This window comes from Physeter macrocephalus, chromosome 8 (genome assembly GCF_002837175.3).
Source record: "Physeter macrocephalus isolate SW-GA chromosome 8, ASM283717v5, whole genome shotgun sequence".
Classification (NCBI taxonomy): Eukaryota; Metazoa; Chordata; class Mammalia; order Artiodactyla; family Physeteridae; genus Physeter; species Physeter macrocephalus.
Genome location: NC_041221.1, coordinates 23,624,820 through 23,632,831, shown reverse-complemented (window position 1 = coordinate 23,632,831; position 8,012 = coordinate 23,624,820). Strand labels below are relative to the sequence as shown.

Sequence of the window (8,012 nt, the reverse complement as noted above, 5' to 3'; positions counted from 1 at the left end):
GTCTGATTGTCACTCTAGAAACGTTAATGCCAGACAGCCAGGCACCAGGGGCTCCCACAGTTCGCTCCTGGCGTGATGAGTTCTGGACTCCTCAGAAGCCAGAGGGCCAATAGTTTTCTTCTCAGGAACGGTCAGGTAGCTTGTGTCTTTGGAGTTTCCATTGCCTGACCCCACATCTCCGTCCATCGAGGGGGCCCCTCCTCTGCGTGACATACACTCCACTCACGCAGTCCTGCCGCCTACCTTCACATCATCTGACGTCAGCCGGCGTCTGACATTCCCGTGGAGAGCTGGGACGTGGTTATGGTATTCTGTCTGTTGTTCATGCCCTTCACTATTTGCAGTCTGTCCTTACGGAGGACTCGTAGCGGTCATGCCCTGTAAGTCCATCATGAACCCTGAATTCGCTAGTCCTGAATCCTTGCTCCTAGGGGACATACAGGGCTAGGTTCCCGCGAGCTTCCGGTCCCAGCATCTTCATCAACCTACGAATAAAGAACCTCATTTTAATGCATATTTCTGATAAAGACGCCTTATTGAATACATAGTTGATCCCTTACCTTTGCACTTACAGCCAACAGCACGTTTTGTGGTAACGAGTAAGTTTTAGCCAGTAGGCGAATTCACAAATAGGAAATCTGTAAATGTGGAATCCGTGAATAATGAGGATTGGCTGTGTTTTCTTTTTCTTTCGTGAATATCAGTTGCCATTGGAAAGAAGTAATGTTTGGAGTTGTCCAACTCCGTTTGTGCTCTGAATCCCATAGGTGCAAAGTAGATGTTTAAGCTCATGGTAAGGAGGCAGGATTTTCTGTCAATCCCTTTGTCCTTGGTATTTGCACCATCACGGGTGGAAAACTTCCCAGCCTTTGAAGCAGCTCTCAGACATTCCTTCTTCCTGATGGAATTAGACCTCTTGGGACACTTTCCTGCCTGTCCTTGTGTGGCCTCTTTATCTCTGGACATCAGTGCTTCTGCTTTGACCTGGAGGAGAACAATGATTTTAGAGCTTTTGTAATAAATAGCACCTGAATAACAAGCTGGGCGAGGAAACTAGGCACATCTACCGAGCAAGTGACGACAATGGTTACTTTGCATCTCTAGTTTCTCTTTTTAAATTTTGCTTAGGGAGAGTGTGGCTGGAAGGTAAAAGAAAGTTTCATTTGCTCCGGGTTCAAGACGTGGCCGTATTTGTGGGAGCCCACCATGATTCTTCTTTTAACAGGGCTGTGAAACTTCCTTCTGAGACACAGTGCCGGCCTCCGTGCCCTGGTGGGAGCCATCAGGGGCCGGGCTGGAATAATCTGGGCAGGGATGCTTTTCTTCTTGTGAGATCGTGTATTGGCACGTGGGCTGGCACGCTGGCTGAGTTGCAACAGAGCTTTCTCCGCGAGCTGCTGACGTCTGCTCACAAGCCAAGGACGGCTCTGAAATTCCTGCACAGCATCTTGCTTTGGGAAGCCCGCGGTTCCTCGATCACTGTGTGTCTGTCAAAGCAAATTGAAATCGAGGAGAAGGGGGGCTCCCTCTGGTGATTTCAGCAGGGATGAAGATGTCTTCTGAGCAATGACAGTTCCCAAAGTGAATGTCCTTGAGGGAGGAGAGCTCATGTCATTGTAAGTTCTCTGCCCTTCCTTTCTTTAAAGGTCTGTTGTAGCCATTAGGAGCACCGTAGGGTAGGGCCCGTGCGGGCTGTAGGACTGACAAAAGGAAAAAATGCTGGTGGGGAAGGTGAAGCAAGGGAACGAGGGGAAGAGTCTGTTTCTATTGACAGTTTGTCCTTTGATGGCAGATGGACTAGGTGTAGGGCTAAAAACCTTTCAGTTATTCAGATTTCCGCCATGATGATTCTTTTTTTCCTACTACTACTGTATGGTTCAGATAGAACCAAACCTGTTACTTGGTGTCCACACTTTGTCAGGTGCCTTGTCTGCAAAGTGGGGTTCCCGTCTGCCATCCATGGCCAAGAGAAGACGATGATGATGGAGAGGTTGACCTCTCCCAAGGTTCACAGCAGAGGGAAATCATGAAAGCTGGGTCTTTCTCATCTCAGGATGCTTATGATCAATTTACATCTTTTTAGCTTCTGTTGAAAGACCCCTGTGTCCCCCAGAATATGCAACTAGGAGAGACCTAATGTGCTGGGGGTGAGGAGTTTGTCAAGGAATGTGGCTAAAGACCATGCTATTACATCAAGCTATGGTTTGGTGGTTTACTTTAGGAGTCTTTGAGACAAGCAGCTGTAACCAAAATTTCATGCCGCTTTTCTGATTTAGAGCTTCTTTTACAATATTTGGAAAGGCAGCGTCACTTGAGAAATTGTCAGTAAATAATGCATAGCCCTGGCCCAGGGCAATCTGAAGCACATGACGACGTAAATGGCCAACAAGGCGAGATGTTTTGTTCCAAGAATAATAACGGGTCTTATCACGTCTTCCCACATTGCTATCAGCTTTCCATGTGAATGAGGGGTTCTGTTTATGGTTTAATTTCCCTGATGTTCACAGTGACGGCTGCATTGATGGGATGGTCCATAATTAGATGGTAGTTCCTCTGGTGAAATGTGTGAGGAGAGAGAGAGACGGATTTTGCACTGACACTGTGCTGACACGCTAGCTGTCTGCTGGTCCAAGAGAGGGGACGTGGATGAGACACCTGATGTGACAAGAATGTCTCATTTTAACATGAGTATATAGTTTGAAAAACAAAATCCCAAAGCAAGGACAAGTCTGTGTCCTGCTGTCACTTGACTTTATTTTCTGTATCACTGTTTTGTCCTCTTCACTAGAGTCATATAGATCTTTCTTTAAAGCTGGATTCAATTGTTAGGCTCATTACCCTCATGGAATAGCGTCACTTCTGTAGGCCTAAGTATGAACGGAATCAAAAACATAACATTGAGATTAAAATGCACATTTTAAAGTCAAGCATAAAATGTCCCTGAGCACAGATTGATTTTCTGGTGCTAAATTATCTAAAATGCTTTAAAGTTTTTAACTGCGTAAAGCACGTCATAATTTCGTGTTCACATTGGCCAGAGCACGTTCATGTTTTCTAAAGCTACGTGTGACGTGGAAAACTGGAGGGTGAAAGGGAGCCGCTTTATACTTCCTTATTCTGCAGTTAACTGGGGAGAAGGGACATAGGGTGAACAGGCTATCAGCCAAGGGTCAAGTATGTTCAGGACACTGCGTGGGTGAAGGGGCCTGAAACACCGTGATTATAGAGAGAACGGAAGCCCAAGAACAAAAAACTGTGGATTTTGTTTTAATCAGTCTCTGCAGAATTGCTACGTAGGAAGCGCTCCAGTTCAAATGAACACCATTAGTTCAGAACTTAGAGTAATTTTTACTTAGCAATTCACCTGATAGCTGTGAAAAATGGGTTTACGAAGGGAATTATCAGTATAAGCTTTCGATTTACAAAAAATATAATATGTACAAAATGTATACAAAAAATGTATTACAAAAAAATGTATATCACTAAGGAAAGGCATTTTCCTGACTGGTCACTGTTGGTCACCGGGTTGGCCTTGTTCTCCTGTCCTGACTCTGTTCATGTGAGCGGCCATCTTTCCATGGAGACATCTCTGAGCACCTAGAGAGGTTTTGGGGGGAGTGGAGGCGGCTCCCCCAGGGAGTCTGCAGAAGGACCCTTGTATATGTCAGTCGGCTTAATAAGAAGAGAGCGATTTTGGCTTCTTTGCACAGGAGAGTGGGATAAGTTTGGATCTTACAAGAGCATAAACAGGATTTAAAAAAGAGGACCCAGGGCTTCCCTGGGGGCGCAGCGGTTGAGAGTCCGCCTGCCGATGCAGGGGACGCGGGTTCGCGCCCCGGTCCGGGAGGATCCCACGTGCCGCGGAGCGGCTGGGCCCGTGAGCCGTGGCCGCTGAGCCTGCGCGTCCGGAGCCTGCGCTCCGCGACGGGAGAGGCCACGGCAGTGAGAGGCCCGCGTACCGCAAAAAAAAAAATAAAATATAAAAGGGGACCCAAACCTGTAGGAGTAACATCAGAAAGCTGCCTCTGAGACTTGAAATCCTTCTAAAGAGAGGTGAAAGGAGAATTTTATTTTGAGCAGAGATGGGATGAAGGCAAGCCTCAAGCCTCTGGTCCAGGAAGGCGTGACTTCCTTTCCTCAGGACTTTCTCTCCCACACAGCCGCCACCCACCCTCTCCTACCCGGGCACCTGCTGAGCACCTGGCATCTTCTGGACCTGGAGGAGGAGGGCCAGGCAGCCTCTCGATCCCACCTAGGTTTGGTGTGCTCTGTTTTTCTGGGTGATTTTGATTGCTGTCAGATTGGATGATGTGATGCCAGGTTGGAAGAGTATCTCAAGAAGCTGACTTTAGGGTTATTCCCCAGGGTCCGTAGGTCCATTATCACCTGCACACGCCTGGAAGTAAAATGAAGGAAACATTATCGGATGTTAGCCCTTCTACCTAAGCCTGGGTTTGGGGACCCAAAGTTCAGTAGGACAGGATGAGTGCCCTTGATGGGGGAAGCGGACAGATAAACAACAGAGGGTGATATGATATAACCAGAGGCGGGCACTGGGTGTCCTGCTCACAGAGGAGGGGTGACTGCATCGCATGGGGACACGGGACATGTGGATTTCAGAGGACCAGCTGGGATGCAGGAACGGCTCTTAGGATGATTGGCTTGAGTGACGAGGTTGAGCCTGCAAGATATAATCCAAAAGGGCAAGAAATACAGAGTTCTTGATTCAGATTCATAAATAAACTTCATACGTACCGCAAGGAGGGGAGTTACTTTCTCAGTAGCTTGTAAAATCAAAAGAGAGAAAAAAACAAAGCAATGACAGTGGTCAGTTCCATCCTGTCCATCCAAAAGAGGAGGGATTTGTCTTCTTGACGCTTTATGAAAAGGAAACCGAAACCTACCCCACGGCGGAGGCAGGGAGAAGGGACAGGGCAAACAGTCACTGGGGGTTTGTATGGGTCAGACCTGACCTGGATCACTCTCCCTGTGTTGTCACATTTGCTGGTAGAGCTTGTCAATGGAAAAGAACGGAACACAATTTTGTAAAATGCCGTCTGTCCTTCAAACCAGTCTTGTTTCCTTTCCACTTAGTCCAGCGGAGCAGGGCTTGTATTGAATGCAGTGGTTAGCAATTGACTGTGGCTCCTTTAATATTCAGTAAGCTCAGAAGTTTCCCCGTTATTCAACACTCCTGTCCCAGGTCTGATATTTTGGTCCACGGTGTCACTAATCAAGGGTGGGGAGAGAGATGCAGGTAGGGGGGACGCCCTTAAGCCAGGGTCGTGGGCTGACGTGTTTAAGGGTGTGTGTTGCAAAGAAAATGGAGAAAGCATCTTTGATTCATACAAAAAAGAGTGTCTTTTCTACAGCAGGTTTGCATCAGGACGCGCCCGGCCTTCTGGTTCCATTTAGCGAGTCCAATTTGATCAGATCTTGTCCTTGCTGGAGGCTGCAGGATGGGGAGAACGGCTTCATGACTAATCTAAGGCAGCTGACATGGTTGTTTTTAAGCATTAGTGAAGCTATGCTGGTTCTTCCTGGGGAAGAAGTTTCAGTACAGTTTGTGCTGAAATGGGTGACGTGACTCATTGCCAAATGTAAAGAAATGAAAATCTTTTTAGTCCCCTCCATGTGTAAAGACTCTAAACACAGCCATGTTTATAGGAAAGTTAGACACCATCTGGTTCAATACAATGTAGCTTATTTCTTATTTTTATCACTAATTTATATTGAGAGGCTGGCAAATAGAACAGAAGTAGATTTTGGGGTTGCAACACATGCAGGGATTCATATAGTGTTAATCCTGCTGTAGCCTCAAAAGCATGAAACAAATGCATCTCTGAGCAACTTGGCCTCTCACAGTAATGAAGAAAGGAGTGGTCTTCTTTCTTAGTCTTGGAGCCCACCTTTGACAATGGAAGACCTAACAGGTCATTGGGACTGATTTCAGCAGGTTTTAAATGTCCATTATTTTTTTTTTTAACATCTTTATTGGAGTATAATTGCTTTACAATGGTGTGTTAGCTTTATAACAAAGTGAATCAGGTATACATATACATATGTTCCCATATCTCTTCCCTCTTGCATCTCCCTCCCTCCCACCCTCCCTATCCCACCCCTCTAGGTGGTCACAAAGCACGAATAGTCCTCTTTTCTTTGGAAGAGTAGAAATTTAATGTGTCCTTCTGAATTAGAGCCTCTGGTTTTCAACAATGCTAATCGCTCACACCATCCTAAATTAGATCCCTCTTTGGTTTGGTTGAGGGAGATTTTGGAATAAAAGCAACAATTTAATCATGCCTAGATCAGGCATGTTGCCAGCTGCCAATACTTTGGCCTCAAAAGAAGCATTCCTCTGAAAAAGGATGGAGAGGATTCTTGGGTGTCACTGGATTTCATGCTTGAGTAAAGATGTTCCCACTCATAGCCTTGCATTCCCCTTACTTACTTATGTAACGTTTAGAGATTGCCAGACACATAAATAAATATATATCGGCCCAGACAGCCTTTAGCAATGTGGTGAAGCAGTAAGAGTGAAAGATTTACTGGTAGAAAAGCACCCCTAAAAATTCCTCTGGCACTTACTAAAAAAGAAGTGCCAAATCCCCACAAGCCTTGTTCCCTCACTTAGAAGTATACGTAAGATGGCTTATGTCACAAGGTTCTTGCTGTTTATTCAACTGATAACTGTTGAGATCTAGGGTGTGCTAGACACTATGATAGACATTGAAGATACAGTAGTAAATAAAAATACATGACTATAGATAATTACAATGCTGTACAACACACATACATTGCTTCCAAGGACGCCAGACACTCTTCCAAGAACTTACAAATATTAACTCATTTGATCCTCCCAGTTACTCTGTAAGGAAAGTAATGTGGCAGAGAGAGTCAAGGATTGTGCCCACCCAATGAAATATGAAGTCTACAATGTAGTGGAGTGGCGTTCAAATTCATCTGATCTCCACCCAGAGTCAAAAATACCTCTGTTTTTTTTAACGTCTTTATTGGAGTATAATTGCTTTACAATGGTGTGTTAGCTTCAGCTGTATAACAAAGTGAATCATATATATATATATCTCCCCTCCCTCTTATGTCTCCCTCCCACTCTCCCTATCCCACCCCTCTAGGTGGTCACAAAGCACAAAGCTGATCTCCCTGTGCTATGCAGCTCCTTCCCAGTGACTATCTATCCTACATTTGGTAGTGTATATACGTCAATGCTACTCTCTCACTTCGTCCCAGCTTACCCTTCCCCCTTCCGTGTCCTCAATTCCATTCTCTACATCTGTGTCCTTACTCCTGTCCTGACCCTAGGTTCATCGGAACAATTAAAAAAAATTTTTTTTAGATTCCATAACTATGTGTTAGCATACTGTATTTGTTTTTCTCTTTCTGACTTACTTCACTCTGTATGACAGACTCTAGGTCCATCCACCTCACTACAAAGAACTCAATTTCTTTTCCTTTTATGGCTGAGTAATATTCCATTATATATATGTGGTTGCTTCCATGTCCTGGCTATTGTAAATAGAGCTGCAATGAACATTTTGGTACATGACTCTTTTTGAATTATGGTTTTCTCAGGGTATACGCTCAGTAGTCGGATTGCTGGGTCGTATGGTAGTTCTATTTTTAATTTTTTAAGGAACCTCCATACTGTTCTCCTGAAAAATGGAGCTGGAGGAATCAGGCTCCCTGACTTCAGACTGTACTACAAAGCTACAGTAATCAAGATAGTATGGTGCTGCCACCAAAACAGAAATATAGATCAATGGAACAGGATAGAAAGCCCAGAGATAAACCCACACACATAAGGTCACCTTATCTTTGATAAAGGAGGCAAGAATATACAGTGGAGAAAAGACAGCCTCTTCAATAAGTGGTGCTGGGAAAACTGGACAGGTACATGTAAAAGTATGAAATTAGAACACTCCCTAACACCATACACAAAAATAAACTCAAAATGGATTAAAGACCTAAATGTAAGGCCAGACACTAACAAA

The 8,012-nt window shown here is 44.9% G+C and overlaps 1 protein-coding gene across 1 annotated transcript in view; it reads left to right on the top strand.

Annotated features, from left to right (window-relative positions):
• Positions 1-1,451: 1,451 nt before the first annotated feature.
• The window catches only part of SEMA5A (semaphorin 5A), a 429,431-nt gene continuing 422,870 nt past the window's right edge, over positions 1,452-8,012 (top strand). The window contains exon 1 of the mRNA XM_024120827.2: positions 1,452-1,616. The gene's annotated coding sequence lies outside the window, so the exon portion shown is untranslated. The remainder of the gene's footprint in view (positions 1,617-8,012) is intronic.